At 42.3% G+C, this 22533-nt stretch overlaps 1 protein-coding gene across 1 annotated transcript in view; it reads right to left on the minus strand.

Moving 5' to 3' along the window:
- The window catches only part of IL36G (interleukin 36 gamma), a 48167-nt gene that overhangs the window by 24095 nt on the left and 1539 nt on the right, over window positions 1-22533 (minus strand). The gene's annotated exons all lie outside the window — the stretch shown is intronic.

The following is a 22533-nucleotide window of genomic DNA, read 5'->3' on the forward strand; positions in this document are numbered from 1 at the left end:
GCCTGGGTGGTTCAGTCAGTTAAGCATCTGCCTTCAGCTCAGGTCATGATCCCAGGGTCCTGGGCTCGAGCCCTGTATCAGGCTCCCTCCTCAGCAGGGAGTCTGCTTCTCCCTCTCCCTCTGCCCCTCCCCCCTCTGCTTGTGATCTGTCTCTCACTCTGCTCTCTCTCTCTCTCTCTCTCTCTCTCTCAAAAAAAAGACACAACATAGCTCCAGACATCCATTCAGAACTGCAGGCACAATACATCCTGACCCAGGTATGTGGTCCTTACCCCAGTTTCTGGAACACCCTCCTGGACTGTGGACACCATAGACTTTGGCCCTTCTCAACCCTCTGGCCCAACCCAAAATTGACACCCTCAGCAATGAACCCTCATGGATGGGGAGATGGAATAGTAGTATTCATTGGCTTGGACTGGCTGTTTTCTCACTAGGAGGACCTCCTCCTTATAGCTTTTCTAACTTTTCCAACTTTTATCCCTAAGACCTGCTCTGAGCAACTTTCTCCAAGGTACAAAAACAGCCATTTTCTCCCAGGAATGATTTCCCTAGAAACCAGTGGGTTGTCAGTGATCTAGGGGGAAGGAGAGAATGGAGCTTAAGAAAATACATACCTTGGTACGTTGTGGTAGGGTACCACTGACATGTCATTCACTCCCTCTAGTCCAGTGGATGGACTGACTAATTTTGCAGGCAAATAGAGAATTTTTAGGAAAGTACTTTTGGAACCCACTGTTTTGAGACTTTTTTGCTTGATGGATACAGATCCCAGACGGCTGAATATAACATTATTTTAGGTAGCTCTGTGGCTATCACCTGAGTGGATACCTCAGAAGATCTATTGTGAATTTTATTAGCCTTGTGAGCCAATTCTGCCTATAACTAAACGTCAGTCACCTACATGTCTCCAACTGCTCCAGGCTACTGGAGTCATTCTTCTTGCAATGTTTAAGTAGGAATTCACTTAATCCCCTATCCAATATATAGTGGAAATTCAATTTCCCTTATGCCTATTCCCTAACACCTTAGGGACACCTCTTTTATAGTCACTGGTTTCTTATATCTGTTGATCTCTATCATAGCTCACATATTTCAGTTTTTTCCTATGTTTGTCCAAAATTGAAACAGAACTTTGGTTTCTTCCTCCAACCCCACCCTGCCAAAAACAAAAATAAAAATAAAAACAAAAACAAACAAAAAACCCACCACTCTCACAAAGCAATTGTACCAGCCCAGTAGTTCTCAAACTTGGCTTTAGAAACACCTGGAAGACTTTTAAATGTCCTGATGTCAATTTTGCTCCCTAGATCAATTAAATAAGAGTTTCAGTATTTTTCAAAACTCCTTTGGCTATAGCAATGTCAGCAGTGCTTGGCATCTCTCAGTTTGCACAGTACTTGTCAAATACCTGTGCATAAAGATGATCTGGGGATCTTGTTAAAATGCAGTCTGATTCTGGGTCTGGCATGGGGTCCTACCCGGATTCTTCATCTCTAACAAGCTCTCAAATGACACTGTTGATCCCCAGATGGCACCTTGACTACCACGGAGCCAGAAGATATGGGGGATGACAGCCCAGCAAACAATTTACGCCTTTCTTGGTTGACACCTATCAGTAACACCACTCTCAGGAACTTCTCAGTGACCACCTTACTCCTCTAGTCCCAGCTCCCAGGCCTCCTTTTCCTCTCATTTCCCTCAATTTCTCTCTATTCTCAGACTCCATGCCTTAACCTTCTCTGGCTGCTTGTGGACACATCAAAGTATTCCTTCTCGATAGATAGATAGATAGATAGATAGATAGATAGATAGATAGATTTATTTATTTAGGGGGCAAGATGGGGAGGAGTAGGGGACCTCAACTCACCTGGTCCTCCCAACTTACCTAGAGAACTTTCAAAGCATCCTGAAAACCGACGAATTCAACCTGAGATTTAAAGAGAGCTGGAATACCACAGAGGGTTTTCACTTCTAACAAGGTAGGAAGGTGGAAAAAAATAAAAAAGAATCAAGTGGGGGAGGGGCCCCCACAAGGATCTGGGCTAAGGCCCCCAGCAAGAGCCTCCAGGACAGGAAAGCCCAGCCCCTAAGAAGCAGGAACTTTAAAAGTACCCACCGGATTCTTCCCGGACAGAGAGGCGCTCAGCGGGGAACCCGGGCAGTACTGCAGGAGGGGCAGAGGAGACCCCAAGTTCCCAGGGTCACTAACAGAGAAAGTGCGCCCGGGGTAGAGCGCGGCACACCCTGGGGGCCAAGCGTGGTAAAGGGCTGGAGCGGCGGGAGGGGGACCTCGGGAGCAGCTGTGGGGGATGGGCTCCAGTGGAGGGGGCCCCGGGAGCGCGATTCCAGCAGCACAGAACCCGGATCCCAGGGCGCAGGGGGTACACAGCCCAGGATCCTGCACTCCCCCTGGGACAGGCGGAGGCCGGGAGGACACAGGACAGCGAGGACGCTCCTGCCGCCGGGGGACCCCCAAGCTGTGCAGATTAGCGCCCCCGCCCCGGAGCATCCAGGCCCCTGCGGACTGGGAGCTGTGGGAATTACTGGAGGAGCGGACACCAGGGCTGGAGAGCTGGCCGCCGCCAGTGTGCTTGTTCCTCCTGATGTCACCCTGTGCCTGGGACGGAGCGGGGCCACCAGGGAACAGGGGCCTCACAGGAAAGACAGCTCCCACTGAGCCCGCCCCTGATAGGGAGCCGGGCAGCTCCCCCAGGTGCACACACCTGAGACTCAGCACAGCAGGCCGCTCCCCCAGAAGACCAGCTGGAAGGACAGGGGAAGAGCAAGTTCTTGACCAAGCATCGCTGGAAAGCTCCAGGAGAAGTGGAGGGATTTACAGCATATAGAACCAGAGGATACCCCTCCTTTTTTTTTTTCCTTTTTCCAGTACAACTTATTTTTATATCAGACTATAAATTTCCAATTTTTTTCTCTTTTCTCACCTTAACTACAATACTTTACCACCTCTTCAGTTTTAAGTTTCTTCCTTTTCAACTTTCATATTTCTACAATTACAGGTCTTAGATAAATTTTCCACTTCTAGATTCCCTTCAACATACTCAATTTAATTTTGGGAGATATAAAAGATAAGGTTTTTTTTGTTTGTTTCGTGTTTTTTGTTTTCTCTGACTCATTTTGTTCTACAATGATGGAGGTTAATACCTTCTAAAATATGACCAGCACACACCCAGAACCAAGGATTTACCATGCTGGTTCATTCTGTGAGATTATATTCTCTATTCATTCCCATTCTGCCCCTCTCTTTTATCTCGTTTACATTTTGGTGGTCAGTCGTGGGGCTCTATACAAGTATTTCTGGTTTATATAAATTTGGGACTGAGCATCTTCTAACATACAGAACTTTATATACTCAGAATCAAGAGGATCACCCTCTACGACCCCTCAAGTAGACTACATTCTCCCTCCATTACAACTTCATCACCACCCCACCATCTCCCAGTCCCCTCCTTTTTTTCTTCACCTTTTTTCTTTTTTTTTCCTCTTTCTTTTCCTTTTTCTCTTCTTTTTTTCTCTTTTTGTATTTCTTCTTCTTTCAGATTCCTGGCCTTTTATTTTTTACTACTTTGTTTTAAAATTTGTTTTTCACTTTAGTGGTCCTTTTGTTTTATTTCATTCTGACCTTTGCTTTCAATTTCTTGTCTCTGATCTCATCAGAAACATCTAGGGAGAAATTTACGCAGGTCCGGGTGGATACTCTTGACTCAGCCCACTCATACAGCCACTCTGCACTGAGCAAAATGACTACAAGGAAGAACTCTCCACAAAAGAAAGAACCAGAAACAGTACTCTCTGCCACAGAGTTACAGAATTTGGATTACAATTCCATGTCAGAAAGCCAATTCAGAAGCACAGTTATAGAGCTACTGCTGGCTCTGGAAAAAAGCATAAAGGATTCAAAAGACTTCATGACCACAGAATTTAGATCTAATCAGGCTGAAATTAAAAATCAATTAAATGAGATGCAATCCAAAATGGAGGTCCTAACGATGAGGATTAATGAGGTAGAAGGAAGAGTGAGTGACATAAGACAAGTTGATGGCAAGGAAGGAAGCTGAGGAAAAAAGAGAAAAACAATTAAAAGACCATGAGGAAAGGTTAAGGGAAATAAATGACAGCCTCAGAAGGAAAAATCTACGTTTAATTGGGGTTTCATAGGGCACCGAGAGGGACAGAGGACCAGAAAGCATATTTGAACAAATCATAGCTGAGAACTTCCCTAGTTTGGGAGGGAAACAGGCATTCAGATCCAGGAGATAGAGAGGTCCCCCCCTAAAATCAATAAAAACTGTTCAACACCTCAACATTTAATAGTGACTCTTGCAAATTCCAAAGATAAAGAGATCCCCAACTTACATGGGGAGAAATATTAGATTAACAGCAGACCTCTCCACAGAAACCTAGCAGGCCACAAAGGGCTGGCAGGATATATTCAGGGTCCTAAATGAGAAGAACATGCAGCCAAGAATACTTTATCCAGCAAGGCTCTCATTCAGAATAGAAGGAGAGATAAAGAGCTTCCAAGATAGGCAGAAACTGAAAGAATATGTGACCACCAAACCAGCTCTGCAAGAAATATTAAGGGAGACTCTGTGAAAGAAAGGGGAAGCCCAAAGAATCCACAATAACAGGAACTGAGTATATATTGCCATGATACTGAATTCATATCTTTAAATAGTTACTCTGAACGTGAATGGGCTAAATGATTCCATCAAAAGGGCAGGGTTTCAGACTGGATAAAAAAGTAAGACCCATCTATTTGCTGTCTACAAGAGACTCATTTTAGACCTAAGGACACCAAACAGTCTGAAAATGAAAGGTTGGAGAACCATTTACCATTCAAATGGTCCTCAAAAGATAGCAGGGGTAGCAATCCTCATATCAGATAAATTAAAGTTTATCCCAAAGACTGTAGTAAGAGATGAAGAGGAACACTATATCATATTTAAAGGATCTATCCAACAAGAAGACCTAACAATCATGAATATTTATGCCCCTAATGTGGGAACTGCCAAGTATATCAATCAATTAATAACCAGAGTAAAGACATACTTAGATAATAATACACTAATAGTAGGAGACTTCACCACGGCACTTTCTGCAAATGCAGATCTTCTAAGCACAACATCTCCAAAGAAACAAGAGCTTTAAATGATACACTGGACCAGATGGATTTCACAGATATATACAGAACTTTGCATTCGAACGCAACTGAATACAATTCTTCTCAAGTGCACATGGAACTTTCTCCAGAATAGACTACATACTGGGTCACAAATCAGGTCTCAACCCATACCAAAAGATCGGAATTATCCCCTGCATACTTTCAGACCACAATGCTTTGAAACTAGAACTCGATCACAAGAAGAAATTTGAAAGACACTCAAACACATGGAGGTTAAAGACCATCCTGCTAAAAGATGAATGGGTCAACCAGGAAATTAGAGAAGAATTAAAAAGATTCATGGAAATTAGTGAAAATGAAGATACAACAGTTCAAAATATTTGGGATGCAGCAAAAGCAGTCCTGAGAGGGAAATACATCACAATACAAGCATCCCTCAAAAAATTGGAAAAAACCTCAAATACACAAGCTAACCTCGCACCTAAAGAACTGGAGAAAGAACAGCAAATAAAACCTACACCAAGCAGAAGACGAGAGTTAATAAAGATTCAAGCAGAACTCAATGAAATAGAGACCAGAAGAACTGTAGAACAGATAAACAAAACCAGGACTTGGTTCTCTGAAAGAATTAATAAGATAGATGAACCATCAGCCAGCCTTACTAAAAACAAAAGAGAAAAGACTCAAATTAATAAAATCACGAATGAAAAAGGAGAGATGACAACCAATACCAAGGAAATACAAATGATTTAAAAGCATATTATGAGCAGCTATACACCATTAAATTAGGCAATCCAGAAGAAGGGATGTATTTCTGGAAAACCACAAACTACCAAAACTGGAACAGGAAGAAACAGAAACCCTTAACAGGCCGATAACCAGGAGGAAATTGAAGCAGTCATCAAAAACCTCCCAAGACACAAAAGTCCAGGGCCAGATGGCTTCCCAGGGGAATTCTATCAAACGTTTAAAGAAGAAACCATACCTATTCTACTAAAGCTGTTCCAAAAGATAGAAAGGGATGGAATACTTCCAAACTCGTTTTATGAGGCCAGCATCACCTTAATTCCAAAACCAGACAAAGACCTTGCCGAAAAGGAGAATTACAGACCAATATCCCTGATGAACACAGATGTAAAAATTCTCAATAAGATACTAACCAATAGGATCCAACAGTACATTAAGCAGATTATTCACCATGACGAAGTGGGATTTATCCGCAGGATGCAAGGCTGGTTCAACATGTAAAGCAATCAACGTGATAGATCATATCAACAAGAGAAAATACAAGACCCATATGATCCGCTCAATAGATTCAGAGAAAGCATTTGAGAATATACAGCATCCATTCCTGATCAAAACTCTTCAGAGTGTAGGGATAGAGGGAACATTCCTCAACATCATAAAAGCCATCTACGAAAAGCCCACAGCAAATATCCCCATCTCAATGGGGGAAACACTGGGAGCCTTTCCCCTAAGATCAGGAACACAACAGGGATGTCCACTCTCACCACTGCTATTCAACATAGTACTAGAAGTCCTAGCCTCAGCAATCAGGCACAAAAAGAAATAAAAGGCATTCAAATTGGTAAAGAAGAAGTCAAACTCTCCCTCTTCGCAGATGATATGATACTGTACACAGAAAACCCAAAAGACTCCACCCCAAGATTGCTAGAACTCATACAGCAATTTGGCAGTGTGGCAGGATACAAAAATCAATGCCCAGAAATCAGTGGCATTTCTCTACATTAACAATGAAAGTGAAGAAAGAGAAATTAAGGAGTCGATCCCATTTACAATTACACCCCAAAGCATAAGATACCTAGAAATAAACCTAACCAAATAGATAAAGGATCTGTACCCTAAAAATAACAGAACACTTCTGAAAGAAATTGAGGAAGACACAAATAGATGGAAAAGTATTCCATGCTCATGAATTAGAACAATTAATATTGTGAAAATGTCTATACTATCCAGGACAATTTACACAATCAATGCCATCCCTACCAAAATCCCATGGACTTTCTTCAGAGAGTTGGAACAAATCATCTTAAATTTGTGTGGAATCAGAAAAGATCCCGAATAGCCAAGGGAATATTGAAAAAGAAAACCAGAGCCAGGGGCATCACAATGCCAGATTTCCAGTTGTAGTACAAAGGTGTGATCATCAAGACAGTGTGGTACTGGCACAAAAACAGACACATAGATCAATGGAACAGAATACAGAACCCAGAAATGGGCCCTCAACTCTATGGTCAACTAATATCTGACAAAGCAGGAAAGACTGTCCACTGGAAAAAGGACAGTCTCTTCAATAAATGGTGCTGGGAAAATTGGACATCCACATGCAGAAGAATGAAACTAGACCATTCTCTTACACCATACACAAAGATAAACTCAAAATGGATGAACAATCTAAATGGGAGACAAGAGTCCATCAAAATCCTAGAGGAGAACACAGGCAACACCCTTTTTGAACTTGGCCACAGCAGCTTCTTGCAAGATACATCTATGAAGGCAAGGGAGACAAAAGCAAAAATTAACTGTTTGGACTTAATCAAGATAAAAAGGTTCTGCACAGCAAAATAAACAGTCAACAAAACTAAAAGACAACCTACAGAATGGGAGAAGATATTTGCAAATGACATATCAGATAAAGGGCTAGTATCCAAGATCTATAAAGAACTTATTAAACTCAACACCAAAGAAGCAAACAATCCAATCATGAAATGGGCAAAAGACATGAACAGAAATTTCACCAAAGAAGACAAACACATGGCCAACAAGCACATGAGACAATGCTCCGCATCACTGGTCATCAGGGAAGTACAAATCAAAACCACAATGAGATACCACCTCACAGCAGTGAGAATGGGGAAAATTAACAAGGCAGGAAACAACAATGTTGGAGAGGATGTGGAGAAAGGGAAACCCTCTTGTACTTTTGGTGGGAATGTGAACTGGTGCAGCCACTCTGGAAAACTGTGTGGAGGTTCCTCAAAGAGTTAAAAATAGACCTGCCCTGCGAGCCAGCAATTGCACTGCTGGGGATTTACCCCAAAGATACAGATGCAGTGAAAAGGCAGGACACCTGCACCCCAATGTTTATAGCAGCAATGTCCACTATAGCCAAACTGTGGAAGGAGCCTCGGTGTCCATCAAAAGATGAATGGATAAAGAAGCTGTGGTCTGTATACAATGGAATATTACTCAGGCATTAGAAACGATGAATACCCACCATTTGCTTCAATGTGGATGGAACTGGAGGGTATTATGCTGAGTGAAGTAAGTCAATTGGAGAAGGACAAACATTATATGGTGTCATTCATTTGGGGAATATAAAAAATAGTGGAAGGGATTAAAGGAGAAAGGAGTGAAAATGAGTGGGAAATATCAGTGAGGGTGACAGAACAGGAGAGACTCGACTCTGGGAAATGAACAAGGGGTAGTGGAAGGGGGTGGTGGGCAGGGTTATGGGGTGACTGGGTGACGGGCACTGAAGGGGGCACTTGACAAGATGAGCACTGGGTGTTATACTATATGTTGGCAAACAGAACTCTTAGAAAAAAATATACACCAAAAAAGATTTATTTATATATTTGAGTGGGGAGGGCCCGATGGAGAAGGAGAAAGAATCTTAGGCAGACTCTATGTTGAGCCCAGGCAGGGCTCATTTCAGGACCCTGAGATCATGACCTAAGCAGAAACCAAGAGTCAGATGCTTATCCAACTGCACCACCCAGGTGCCCCCAGAGTATTTCTTCTTTATCAGGCAGATAGATCTAGTACTGTCTCCTAGCACATCTCAGTCCCACTCATTGAGATTTCATCCCACATCTAAATGCACTGTCAAAAGGATATATTAATCTCCAGGCCCAAGAAACATGCCCAAGAAACATGACCTCCAACTTCTAAACACAGGTTCCCAAACTGTCTCAATTCACTATGCCCTTTATCTCAGGAATTTCTTTACAGAGCCTCTAAGATAGGTGTGGCTGTCAGTTCTGTTTATTAAGTAGTCAGATTGAAATAACTTAATAATAGTAGTTTTCATGGGTCTGACAGATGCCTGTGTTTCCCTTGAAAACTTAAAACATCCCATGGCACCTCTGTGAGTGTGGTGAAGCACCCCAGGGCCCATTGGTGCACACTTTGGGAACCATGGTTCTAAACTAATAATTGGGATAAATGTGGCCACCAAATATCCTAGCAAAGTAAGAGAACCTTGTGGCAATGACTCCATATGATTCAGATGGGGGCTGAAGTTGATGGAAGAGAAGAGATGCCTGGGTACTGGTTTCCTACCAGTCCCAACTAAAGCTAGCACAAATGCCAACATTTAACTCTCTGAAGTAACCAAAAGAGTAAATTTCTAGATTCATCTCCTGATGGGATTTCCAAAGAGCTCTGGAGTTAGAATAGTAGAAGCAAAAAATGAAGTATTGGGACTTAAGATAAAATGGTTCTGCATAGCAAAAGAAACAGTCAACAAAACTAAAAGGCAACCTACAGAATGGGAGAAGATATTTGCAAATGACATATCAGATAAAGGGCTAGTATCCAAGATCTATAAAGAACTTATTAAACTCAACACCAAAGAAGCAAACAATCCAATCATGAAATGGGCAAAAGACATGAACAGAAATTTTACCAAAGAAGACATAGACATGGCCAACAAGCCCATGAGAAAATGCTCCGCATCACTGGCCATCAGGGAAGTACAAATCAAAACCACAATGAGATACCACCTCACAGCAGTGAGAATGGGGAAAATTAACAAGGCAGGAAACAACAAATGTTGGAGAGGATGCGGAGAAAGGGGAACCCTCTTGTACTGTTGGTGGGAATGTGAACTGGTGCAGCCACTCTGGAAAACTGTGTGGAGGTTCCTCAAAGAGTTAAAAATAGACCTGCCCTGCGAGCCAGCAATTGCACTGCTGGGGATTTACCCCAAAGATACAGATGCAATGAAAAGGCAGGACACCTGCACCCCAATGTTTATAGCAGCAATGTCCACAATAGCCTAACTGGGGAAGGAGCCTCGTTGTCCATCGAAAGATGAATGGATAAAGAAGATGTGGTTTATGTATACAATGGAATATTACTCAGCCATTAGAAATGACAGATACCCACCATTTGCTTCAACGTGGTTGGAACTGGAGGGTATTATGCTGAGTGAAGTAAGTCAATTGGAGAAGGACAAACATTATATGGTGTCATTCATTTGGGGAATATAAAAAATAGGGAAAGGAGAGAAAATGAGTGGGAAATATCAGTGAGGGTGACAGAACATGAGAGACTTCTGACTCTGGGAAATGAACAAGGGGTGGTGGGAAGGGAGGTGGCTGGGGGTGGGGGTGACTGGGTGACAGGCACTGAGGGGGGCACTTGATGGGATGAGCACTGGGTGATATGCTATATGTTGGCAAATCGAACTCCAATAAAAAATATACAAAAATAATAATAAAATAAAATAAATATGTCAAAGGAATTTAAATAGTAAAAAAAAAATAGTAGAAGAAAAACCAAGGACAGCAAATAATTATTCTCCTGACACAAACTTGTCAACATGACTCATCTTGTATCAGAAAATCTAGGAGGGGAGCTTAACTATTATCAGAAACTGTATCGCCTGATGGTGCAAACTGTTTCTAATTAGGAACCCAACCCTATAGCACAATGACTCTTCGCCCTGGCCACACATTAAAATTGCTTGGGAGCTTTCAAAAAATACCAATGCCTGGGCACCACCCCAAACTAATTGAGTCAGTCATGGAGGATGAGACCCAGATCTGTAATTTTAAAGCTCCTCAGGTGTTCCTAAGATCAGTGGGTGACATCGAAGAGGGTTCAAACCATAAATCCCTGCTAAATGTATGTTTATGGAGTCAGAAACAAGACTGTTGTGTTTGTTTATGTTTGCATATAATTATATAGTATAAATGCAAATCTACAAGATAATCTATCACATTAATCACATTTTATATCTGTTGTTCTATGTAGACTCAATCATCAGTCCTGTGTGTGGGCTCGTACACTCCCCCATGCAAAGCCTGAATTCAGTCACTGGTGTTTCATCTTCCCTATAAGAGGTGGCATAAGGACAATTTCCCTGTCTAGAATTGTCCCCCATCCCAACCCCTCATAAGCAGGGCTGATCAACTGAATCTTTAAACTCCCCATAGTCAGGCAGATTCCTGGCCACTGCTGTGGCTGGTCCTGCCCACTCAGACAGACTCCACAACCATTCTTTATTTTTCTCAAGACTCCTGCCATCTCCATCCCCTTACTGACACAAAGCTGCTGTTTATGGGTGTCTCCTGCCTCATCCTGTCATCCTCACCCTTTCACTGTCCTCACCGTTGTCCCATCTGGTATCCAACATGGCAGACATCCATGCCACTCAGGTATTGCTGATGTCACAGGCCTACCAGTGAGAAGGTGCAGAAGAAAGAGTTATCAATACTACCGCTACTACTACTACTACCACTATCACTACTACTACTACTATTACTACTACTACTACTACTAATAATAATAATAATGAACTTCCATTGGATGTTATCAATACTATACTAATAAAAATGATGATGAACTTCCATTGGATATTATCAATACTATTACTAATAATGATGATGAACTTTCATTGAATCCCCTTATTCCTCACATCAAGCCTATGTATGATAGCTTTTATCATCCCCATTTTACTGGTGGGCAAAATGAGATTTGGAGAAGCTCAGTAACTTGTTCAGATTGTAAATGACTGACAGGAATTTGGCCCCAACTCAGTCTGACTCCAGAGTGGTGTGGTTAACTACCAGTTTCTCTATGAATGGATTAACAGGTTGCAGTGAAAAACTAATGAGAGGAGTACATATTCCCTGAGCCCGATGGGCAAAGTGGGGATCCAAGGCTGGTGAACTGAACCATATTCATTGTTCACAATCTCTGGTACTGTTCTTCAGGAATAAAAATAAAATCCATCACCTTAGATATACATACTTTCCGAGACCCAAACCAGTAAGTTCTTTTCTAGAAGGCAAGGTCCTCAAAGCAGTTCCAGATAAAAGCACCACAGCTTTTGTGGTGACTCTCTACCTTGCTTTATTTAGCAGAAATGATTCTCATTCTCTCTCACTTCCCACCTGGCCTGTATAAAGCCCCTATTCTGATGAAGCCTTCAGCCACTCTCTCTGCTCTGGGATGGGCAAAGGGCTGCCTCCTAGGAAATAGCCTCAAAGACCAGCTGGTAGTGGGCAACAGTGAAACGATATGGGCCCAATGGGGTCCTGGATCTAAAAGAAGTTTACCTGGAAGAGTTGTAAGGAAGAAGGAGCCAGAGGCATAGGGAAAGAGAAATTCCAAGAATTGAGATGTTCTTGGCTCCTGGGCCAACTCACATATGAAAATTTGGTGACTATACTAAAGGGAAGTGGGTGTTGCACTGGAAATGTTGAGAGAAAAAAGTTCATTTTTCTAGTACTAGAGCTGACCTAGTTTTCTGACTTTTTCCAGAGACCTTTTATATATTAACTTCACACTAAAGAAAAGCTAATACCAAGAAAGATCTTTTTCTTTTTCTTTTTGGTTTTTTTTTTTTTTTTTTGGTTGTCTTTGAAGGAGAGCTCTGTCCCACCTGTGATAGTCATAAAGCCAAAGCATCTCTCCCTACAACTGAAAGTAAAAGATCTGGGAAAGAAATGTTTCCTGTCCTCCCAATTCAGGGAAGCGGGAATCTTGAATGCTGAAGTTGAAAACCCAAACTTTGGCAAAGACTCCCCGGTCTTTTCTACTTTCCTTCACAGAGTAGCCTGGTTACCTAATAAATTCTCCTTGGGACACCTGGGTGGCTTAGTGGATGAGTGTCTGCCTTCGGCTCAGGGCGTGATCCTGGGATCTGGGATCGAGTTCCACATCGGGCTCCCTCCTTGGAGCCTGCTTCTCCCGCTGCCTAAGATTCTCTCTCTCTCTCTCTCTCTCTCTCTCTCTCTCTCTGTGTGTGTGTCTCATGAATAAACAAAACTCTTAAAAAGAATCTCCTTTGTATTTCAAGAAAAAGAACATCAAAGAACTGAACTTACTGAACAATGAAGATCCCTTCACCTTCCTCAAGGAACCAGTTGGTTCCTATTTCACTTTGGGGTCAGCTGCATAAATCCCTGATACTTCATCCATACCTCTAACATACAGAGACAAACTGGGAGTAAGGAAAGATCTAGGAAAAGAAAAGAATACTCAATTCAAATTTCAAAATACCATGTGAATCTCCATACAGTAGGAGATTGAATATGCAAATGAAAATGGCCCTGACAACAAGACTCAACCCTCAGCGTCTATAGCAAATGGCCCAGAATCAGGACATACTCAATGACTGCCAGCTTTTCTATTTTTGTCTCCACTTCTGATGCAGGGCCAACCAGAGGAAGCCAACTACGCTCTTCAAACCAATCTCACAGGATGCCCCACCTCCAACTTCCCACACTAACAACTCCAGTCAACACACACCTGAAGCCCTCCCCCTTTTTCACCATATAGCTTACCTGCTCCTCTGCCTGCCTTTGAATCACTGCCAAACGCAAGTGATGGTGGCTGACTCCTTTGCTAGAGCAAACTCTGAATACATAGTTCCTATTTGTTCTTAAATTTGAGTGGTCTTCATGAAGGGCCTTCTCTAAAGGCCTGATATATAAGGGAAGCCATTTGAGATTTCTTTCCAAGTCAGGGTGACTATACAAAAATTTTGTTTAAACTAAAAGCCCGATTTATGGCCCACCAAGCAGATTATACACCTGCTTTGTAAATGAGTAGCCTAAAGGAAATCATCTTGTCCTTAAGATACAAATCGATGCTCCTCCCTACATTCCTTGACATTAAATTTTGTGATTCCTGCTTATATGTTAATCTATTATCTTTTGAGCTTTTTACAAGTTGTGTAACCATAAAAACTGAGCATTCCCTGGAGCACTTTCTTCCCTGTGAAGAGCATATTTGCCAGACAGCTATCTTGGGCTCAAATAAAATTCTCTCTCTTTCTTTTAGAGATTCTTAAAGGTTTGTTCATTTTGCATTAACAATTGTGTATTTCTATAGAGGATAGCAAATAAGAACATATCTTCTCCCTATACCATATTGTCTTCACCCTGCAAGCATATGGGCTTTGCCTGTAGTGTCATTTGTCTCTTTAAAGTGTATGTTGTTTCGGCTATAGAAAGTAGAGCGTAGGGGCGCTTGGGTGGCTCAGTTGGTTAAGCATCTGCCTTTGGCTCAAGTCATGATCTCAGGGTCCTGGGTTTCAGCCCCAAGTCAGGCTCCCTGCTCAGTGAGGAGTCTGCTTCTCCCTCTCCCTCTGCCCCTCCCCCTGCTCATACTCTTGCACATACTCTCTTTCATAAATAAATAAATAAATACATACATAATTTTTTAAAAAGTACAGTGTGGTTAATTACAAAGTTCTAGGTGAAATAAATTTCTGGGAAGTGATGATCTCAGTGCCTGTGGGTGTGCTGCTTTCCTAAACAGGCCCAATCTCACCTGGGTGCTTTTGTTTCTCAAGTTATAGTCAGGCTCTACCGGTTATCTCCTCCAGGAGGCCAGCCTGGACAATGCAAGCTCTATACTAAGTGATGCATATGGATGACAAATTCTAGGGAAGCTGATCCAGCTATAGATACATTGAGAGAGATTCAGTGGGATCCAGGGTCCAAGGAGTATGGCAAGACACTGTCTGTGAGTCCTCAGTGCAGGAGGACGGGGCAGCGGCCGTGAACAGGTGGGAGGAACCAGTAACAAAGAATTGGGAGAAGCTGCTTCTGGGAGGCCTGAAGGCAGGCAGCAGGACCCTCTGGACTCATCTGTGTTTAGGTCCAAAGCCAAGCAAGGTCCAGATGCTAAAGCAGGTTGGGGATGGTGGCCAGGCAGGCAATCCTAATAGGTACTCAGGAGTCAGGTACAAATTTGGGGGAGTTGGAGGGGATGTTGGAGGCTAGTTATCAGTTTGGTTTCTAGGTTTCATATAATAGATCTAATGCTTAAAGCCTAGGTGATTCTCATCCACTCAGAAATTGTCATCTGCCCTGGGAAAGCCTAGTAAAAATGTGGGGTCTGGAGGTTGATGCCTCTTTTTGTTCTGTTGTTAGTCTTTCCCCTTGTATCAGGTTTGTGTCATCTTAAACTAAAGCCAACTGTTTACTGAAACACTATGCCTTTCTTTTATAATTCAGTGAGCTACACAATTACTTTCTAACTGAAAATCTTGATACTTAGAAAATTAGCTTACTCGCTGGAGTCAATTGCTGATACAGAGTCCAAAACAACATGACTAATATCTAAAATTAAAGTGACTTGATGAATAATAGCAAGATTTAACAATTCAGTTGCCTTTTTTCTTTGACTATAAACAACCCAAAGAGAATACATAATCAAAATTATTTTGTGGTTGCAGTGTTTTCAAGAATTCTCCATTTTATATGATTATGTTAGTACTCAACTAATACTTAATGTGTTTTGTTGGCATTTATTTTCATTTTGGGAGCTCTAACTACTGACAGTTCTCATTTGGCAGTGGCATTTAGCCACTGATGTGTATTGTAAGAGGTTCCTCAACTTCATTTTGCTGCCTTGAGATAATTCAGAATAGGCTCAGATGAGATCATAAATATCCTTAGTCTGATACTGGCTGGCAGATTGACTAGACTTGACTCTTAAAGGACCATGCCTGATGCACTGGAATAAATATACTTGTATATTTCTTGAAAGACCATGCTTGATAAAAATGTAGAGCTCCAATATTATCTACAATGAAAGTGGCCACTTTGCAGCTCTTATGGCCCATACATAAGCAGGTGACTTTCCTAGTCCTACAGAGGTCCAAAAAAAGTGTGGGGGGGATTTGCAGTGAACTTAGATTACAGACTGCAGGCCAGCCCTCTTCCTTAGCAAAACAGTGTTTCCCTCCATCTTAATTTGCTGTTTGGTGAGTGCTGGTCTGAGTTCACCCATCTCTTGAAGGATTTTGATGACTGAGCCAGGATGTAATTAGTATCCAAAAACATTATGAAATTTGCCTTTCCTTTCCTCTCTTCTGCAGCCTTTGGTAATATGTGGACTATGGCCACAGTTTCAGAAAATGGATCAGGGGCCAGGATCTTCTTTAGGGTTGTGTAAAGAATAAAGCAGTTTGTCTTCCCAAATTTCCAAGGAAAAGGTACAGTCTGTCTCATGCTGTGGATGTGCTCAAGGCCCATTCTTACTCATTGCCTTTCCAGCAACACTTGTTTCACTTATCAGGTCAGGAAATGGGTTTTGCATATGTCAGAAGATAGGGTAGAAGAGGGATGGGTGGTAGGACCTCCCTGTGCCTTCAGAGCACTGTCCCTTGTCTTTGCATCCCCATTTAGAAAGGAGGTGCCCAAAGGTATATCAATGTAATATCAGGGTACCACAGCTTGGGATGTGGCAAACTATTCCTGCCAGGTAAGGAGATTCAAATGGCTCCATGCTTTCACATCTCTTCCTTTTTCCGTCTTTGCTTTTTTTCTTTCTTTTTTTTTTTTTAAGGTAAATTTTTTAAATTTTTATTTATTTATGATAGTCACAGAGAGAGAGAAAGGCAGAGACACAGGCAGAGGGAGAAGCAGGCTCCATGCACCGGGAGCCCGACGTGGGATTCGATCCCAGGTCTCCAGGATTGCGCCCTGGGCCAAAGGCAGGCGCCAAACCACTGCACCACCCAGGGATCCCTCTTTGCTTTTTTTCTATATCAATAAAGGAAATTCATCAGGACCACTCAAAGATGTCTGTCTAGCCAAAAGCTTTCCCACCTTGAGCCTAGCTAACACCCACTCTTTCTTGTGATCTTGCTCAAGTGTCTCTTCTCCAAGGAAGCCCTTTTGATTTCCTGACTGGGTTGCACACACACCCCCATCATACACTGGGCACTGCTTCTTTACTTGTGGTTAGCCTGATTAATGTCTGTCTCCCTACCAGACCATAAGCTCCATAAGGTCAGGGTCTGCATCTGAGTCTGCTCAGCCTTTCACCCTTGTCACCTAACCCAGAGCCTGGCACAAGCACTTCTGTAATGAATGAGACAACTGGCAGTAGATTCACCAGGCCAACACACACTGTGCAAGCTCTGTGTGAGTACGCCTTTCTTAGTGGTCTTCTGCTGGGCATCTTGCTGCTGGGAATAGTTCACAGTCATCAGATGTGCCATGCAATGGGATTTCTTCATGATTCAGGTTCACATCACCTGAAGTAAGACCTCCTTCATGGCACATGTTTCAGCCCAGACTAAATAGACTGAACGCTAATACAGTTGGCTAATGGTACCCAATCACTCAGAAATGGCTCTCAAAACAAAACAAAACAAAACAAAAAACAAACAAAAAGAAATGGCTCTCAATCACAAAGGCACATTATCATTTTCTAATGAAATATACAGGGAGGAGATAGCATTTCTGAAAGTATGGACCAGAAAGAACTATTTGAACCAGAATTACTTGGGGCTTTTTAACAAGTCATCTACATCCCTGACTTTCATCTCAGAATGCCTAAATCAGAATCTCAGGGGGTGCAACTCTGAAAATTTTTTTCCAGTTTTATTGAGATATGATTGACATATAACATTATATAAGTTTAAACTGTACAACCTATTGATCTGATACATTTATGTATTGCAATATGATTATCACCATAACATTAACTAACACCTCCATCCTATCCCATAATCATTTTGTGTGTGTGTATGGGGTGAGGACATTTAAGATCTATTCTTTTAGTAACTTTCAAGTATATAATACTCTATTATTAGGTATAATCACCATGCTGTACATTAGATCTCCAGAACTTGTTAATATTGTAACTGGGGGTTTATATCCTTTGAGATATATCTCCCCATTTCCCCTGACTCCAGCTACTCCATATTCCATTTCTCTGAGCTCAACTTTTTTAGATTCAACATAAAAGTGATATTATACATTATTGTTTTTCTCTGTCTGACTTTTTTCACATAGCATGTGGAACCTTTTTTCAAGGTTCCTCAGAAGCCTCTCAGTTGATTCTTAGGCAGTCATTTTTTAGCACCTCTGGGACAAATTGCTCTGTACTAGGAGTCAGAATACCTGGAAGTCTGCCATTTACAGTCTGGGTGACTGGTCAAGTTCCTTGTCTCAGAGTCTATCTATCCTTATCTATGAAACGGGCATAATAATTCCCACTCTGCCCTCCTCACAGCATTATATTGATTATTGATATTGACAATCACCCAATGCACTGTGAAAATTACCTTAGAGACCAGAAATTGCCATGAAAGTCTGCCAAACAGTTCCCTCCACACACTCTGCACAGAGAACCTATCCCTGCCACCTTAGGCCAAATGACCTCTGATCCTGCCTTGAGCTCCTGCATGGAGGTGCTCTAACAAGCACCTTCTGTAAGAGGGCTGTGGGGAAGTAACAGGTAGTTGTCAATCACTCTGGATCTCTTGATTATGTGGAATTTAGAAAGCATTTTCCTACTGAAAATTGCTAAGACATACTGAGCTAAACAAAAATAAAAATAAAACACAGGAGACAAACAATGAGAGACTCCTAACTATGGGAAAGAAACTGAGGGTTGCTAGAGGAGAGGTGGGGAGGGGATGGGGTAACTGGGTGACGAGCATTAAGGAGGGCAGGTGATGTGAGGAGTACTGGGTGTTACATGCAACTGATGAATTCCCGAACTCTATATCTGAAACTAATGATGTACTATATGTTAGCTAATTAAGTTTTAAAAAAACCTAATATTACTTTTGTAGTGAAAAATAGTATAGGCTTCTGTGAGTGAGATGGAGAACTCACCTATCATGCATTGCAGCTCTCTGATAAAAACTGTGCCTCAAGCACAAGACTGACTCAGGCATGAGTGACCAGAGGCTGCAGACAGTCTCTGGTCTCTTGTCCTCTATAGCAGGAGTCAGCAAACTTTCTGTTAAGGGATATATAGCAGATATTCTAGGCTTTGCAGGCTGAGAGACCACATGCTCTATTGTTGTAGCTTGAAGGCAACCACAGACTGTGTCGGTAAACTATACACAACAGGCAGTGAGCCAGATTTTGCCTGCAGGCTATATAGTTTTCCAACCAGCCCTTGCTCTAACGTGAAGATCTTAAATTTGGCTGCTGTGGTGGCTGGAATCAGCTTACATCAGCTTGCAAGAGCGAATTGTTGGTATCTCTTCCCAAATCCATGTTCAATGACTTCATGTTGGCAGTCTGAAGTCAGCCATGTTGCGAGTCATTACACCATGCAAACTGGCACAAGCCATATATCAGAGCTCCTTCCCACTTCCACCCATCCCCAGAGAACTGGTTGCCAAACATTTGCCAGCACATTGCTAGGTGTGTGTCTACTGGGATGCAGGTAGAATGCTGCTGGGTGAGCCAGACAGTGCTTTGGAATGTGGGAAGAAACCACTAAATGTCAGTTCTTATTTTATTTAGTCCTTGTGAATTTTCTAATTTTATGTAAGTCTCATAGTGTACTAATGCCCACATTTTGTACATGTGTCCCCAGTTTTGTTTAATTGATTGGGGTCACTGAGATCCAAAATGCTTGGAGCACACCACTTCTAAGGCTGTCATCTGTGTGCAGGTAACTCATTGCCGAGCAGAGTAGAGGATAGATAAGCATCTTCTTCTTCTATTCCCAGAAGAGCCTTCCTCTTGCCCTCACCTGCCTTACCCTGCCCCAGGATCTTGGATGGGAGCAGGAAAGGTGGCCAGCTGTGAAGGGCACTTCTGGTTTAGGGTGCTCCTGCTGGAGCTCCCGCTGCACAGCAAATACCCTGAGATTGCCCTTTTAGAGGCACAGAGAATTCCTTGAGGTTAACAGTTGGAATGTTGGGTGGTATGGTTGAATTATGCCCCCCTCAAAAAGACATGTTGAAATCTTAATCCCTGGTACCTGTAAAGGTGACCTTATTTGGAAACATGGTCTTTATAGAGATAATCAAGCTAAGATGAAGTAATTAGGGTCCTAATCCGATATAACAGGTATCCTTATAAGAAAAGGGAAATTTGGACAATGACACACACACACACACACAGAGTGCCATATGAAGGCAAAGAGACACAGGGAAAAGGAGGTCATATGACAAAATAGGAATAGATTGAAGTGATGCATCTATAAGCCAAGGAAGGCCAAGAACTGCTGACAAAACCCAGAAGCTAGAAGTGGCATGGAACAGTTTCTCCCTCACAGCCCTCAAAAAGAATAGGACCCTGCCAACATCTTGATTTCTGACTTCCAGGCTCCACAACTGTGAGAGAATAAGTTTCTGGTGTTTTAGGCTACCCAGTTTATGTCACTCTGTTACAGCAGCTCTAGGAAATGAAAGCATTGGGATTCTCAGGTGTAATACAGAGGGGTTAAACCTTTTTCACCTAACACCCAGACCCATAATTATAATGACAGCTAGGAAAATTAACTTCAAAATGCTTGAGTTTGCTTTCTATAAGGTTTCCAAAATGTATGTGCTTTGCAGGGGAAAGTCATACTAGCTATAGTAATAAGGAAGAGACCATCGAGTAAATAGCAACTTCCTTTCCTCTCTCCCTGCTTTCTTTCTTTCATCTTTGTCTCTCCCTCCCTCCTGTCTTTCTTCCTTCATTCACTCATTTAAAACCTTACTGAGTGCCTCTAAGTGCCAGGTGCTTTTGTAGGTTCTTGGAATACATCAGAGAGCAAAACACTCATGGAACTTAAAATCTAGTGGATGACATAAACATGAAACATAATAAATAAGCAAATTATATAGCATGCTATAAAGAACAAAAACTAGGGACACATAAAGGGGGGCTGGTAGTGCTGACAGTAGGAAGCAGCTCACAGCATTAAATGAGGTGCCACACCTATGTGATTACCATTTCACCTGAGCTTTCCACCAATAAAAGCAACAGCACACAGGGCCTATGCTTCTGCAAGGTGCAGATATATTTGTGATCTCGGGGGAGCCTCACAGAAGCCCAGGTGGTCAGTGTCACAGTGACTTGCTATATATCACCAGGTTGAAGCAGGACAGAGCCCATGCTATGGCTGTCTCTATTTGGGCCACATGAGTGGCATCCTCAATGCCATGGTCAGTGAGCCTCACCTCTTTTCAGCTGGTCCATAGGGAAGCAGAGCACTGCTATGGGACAGCCCTGGCTCAGAGACTAATATGAATAGTTTTGTGTTGATTACGAAACAGATTCTGTGATCTTATGAGGAAGACATGCCCCCTCACCCCCACCCAAGCATCAGTACTACCTGGACAAATTTTCAAACACTGAAAGTACTAAGTATTTTTTTATTACTGGCCTGGTATTGGTCAACATCATCATCAAATCAGAAACAGAAGCAACTGACCTTGTCAGAGGTCTTCCCTTGGCCCTTGTCTCCCTTAACCCTCAGAGACTGGTCTTGTGTCATATTTCTAGGTACAAATAAGGAGACTCAGGAGACTCAGGTTTATCTTCCTGCCTGGCACCTACACACCTTTCTCTTGAGATGAGCTCTCCAATTTGACTTTGAGAACCCACACTGGCCTCCCTGGAAACATATCTCAGAGAGAGTGTTGATCAAGGTGCAATGCCTTTAACTGACCAAGGAACAGACACATAATCCAAAATAGGGAACAGACACATAACCCAAACTAAGGCAGTCATGTGTTCTACTTGGAATCTGAATCTTTTGCTAAGTGATGAAAAACATGATTGGTCCTCATTCATCTGAGTGGTGGGGCCAAAGCCTCCCAGGCTCCTGTCATTTCTGACCTATTAGAAATTTCTGTCTCTTCAGCATGTCCTTCGTGGGCTTGGCAGGATAATAGACCCCAAAGACGTCCACATCCTAATCCCCAGAACCTGTAAATGTGATACCTTGCATGTCAGAAGGGACTCAGCAGGTGTGATTAAATTAAGTGTCTTGAGATGGGGATTATCCAGGTGAGCCCAGTGTAATCACAGGGGTCCTTATGAGTGACAGGAAGGCAGAATGGTCAAAGAGATGCAGCATGAGAAAGACCTAACCAGCCATTGCTGGCTCTGAATATGAGAAAAAGGCAACAAGCCAGGGAATGTAGGTAGCCCCCAGGAGCTGGAAAAGGCAGGAAATTAATTATCCCCTGGAGCCTCTAGAAGAAATGCAGCCCTGCCTACATCATGATTTTAGTCCAATGAGACCCACTTCAGACTGACCTTCTAAAAGATAAGATAATAAATTGCATTGTTTTAAACCACTGAGTTTATGGTAATTTGTTATAGTAGCAATAAGAAACTAAAATGCTCAATATCCTTCTAGTAAGCTCCTTGTTTTATTTTTTTAAAGATTTTATTTATTGATTGATGAGAGAGAGAGAGAGAGAGAGG

This window comes from Canis aureus, chromosome 12 (genome assembly GCF_053574225.1).
Source record: "Canis aureus isolate CA01 chromosome 12, VMU_Caureus_v.1.0, whole genome shotgun sequence".
Classification (NCBI taxonomy): Eukaryota; Metazoa; Chordata; class Mammalia; order Carnivora; family Canidae; genus Canis; species Canis aureus.